Here is a 1,095-nt window from a genome sequence, read left to right on the forward strand (position 1 = left end):
AAATCAAGTCCACAGGAACCAAAATTTGACCTTGAGTCTATCCCATATGAATTTCAAAACCATCTCGGGAATAGGTTTGAGGTACTGAACATTAATGAGCGAAGACCGGATGAGTTGTGGGAGAATACCATCCAAGAAGAATGCAAAAGGTCACTGCAAACAGAGAGGAGGAAGCAAGCAAAGACCAAAACGGATGTTAGAAGAAACTCTGAATATTGCACTCAAGCACCTAGAAGCCTAAGTAAAGGGAAGAAATCAAGATATTAAGGATTTGAACGGAAGATTCCAAAGGACAGTGTGGGAAGACAAAGTAAAGCATTACAATGAAATGTACAAGCATTTGGAGTCAGAAAATCAAAAGGGCCAAATTAGCTCAGCATTTCTTAAGCTGAAGGAACTGAAGAACAAATTCAAGCCTCGAATTGTAAAACTTAAGGATGCTTTGGGCAGAATATTAAATGATCCGGGAAGCATTAAAAGTAGATGGAAAGAGAATACAGTCATTGTACCAAAAGGAATTGGGGGACACAGAAGAATCTCATGTAACAATGTATGAGCAAGAGCCTGTGGTGGTGAAGGAAAAGGTTCAAGCTGTTCTGAAAGAATTGGCAAAAAACAAGGCCCCAGGAATTGATGGCATATCAACTGACATATTTCAACAGACACTGCCCTGGATGTGCTCACCAAGTTGTGCCAAGAAATCTGGAGGACAACCACTTGGCCAACTGACTGAAAGAAATCTAGATTTGTTCCCATTCCAAAGAAAGGTGATCCAATAGAGTGTGGAAATTATGGAACAACATCATTGATATCACATGCAAGAAAGATTCTGCAGAAGATTATCCAAAACCGACTAGAACAGCACATCAACAGAGAACTGCCTGAAGTGCAGATTGGGTTTAGAAGACGCTGTGGCAGGGATATTACAGCTAATGTCATACGGATTTTGGCTGAAAACAGAGTACCAGTAGAATGTTTATCTTCATTGACTATGGAAAGGCATTTGACTGTGTAGATCACAACAAACTATGGCTGACTCTAATAAGAATGGGAATCCCAGAACACTTGATTGTGCTTATGCAAAACCTACACTTG

At 40.1% G+C, this 1,095-nt stretch overlaps 1 protein-coding gene across 1 annotated transcript in view; it reads right to left on the reverse strand.

Moving 5' to 3' along the window:
• The window catches only part of LOC102853053 (serine/threonine-protein kinase DCLK2-like), a gene marked incomplete at its 3' end in the record, with an annotated part of 227,857 nt that overhangs the window by 209,468 nt on the left and 17,294 nt on the right, over nt 1-1,095 (reverse strand). The gene's annotated exons all lie outside the window — the stretch shown is intronic.

This window comes from Elephantulus edwardii, unplaced genomic scaffold, assembly GCF_000299155.1.
Source record: "Elephantulus edwardii isolate Elephantulus edwardi_28Jun2011 unplaced genomic scaffold, EleEdw1.0 scaffold00558, whole genome shotgun sequence".
NCBI lineage: Eukaryota > Metazoa > Chordata > Mammalia > Macroscelidea > Macroscelididae > Elephantulus > Elephantulus edwardii.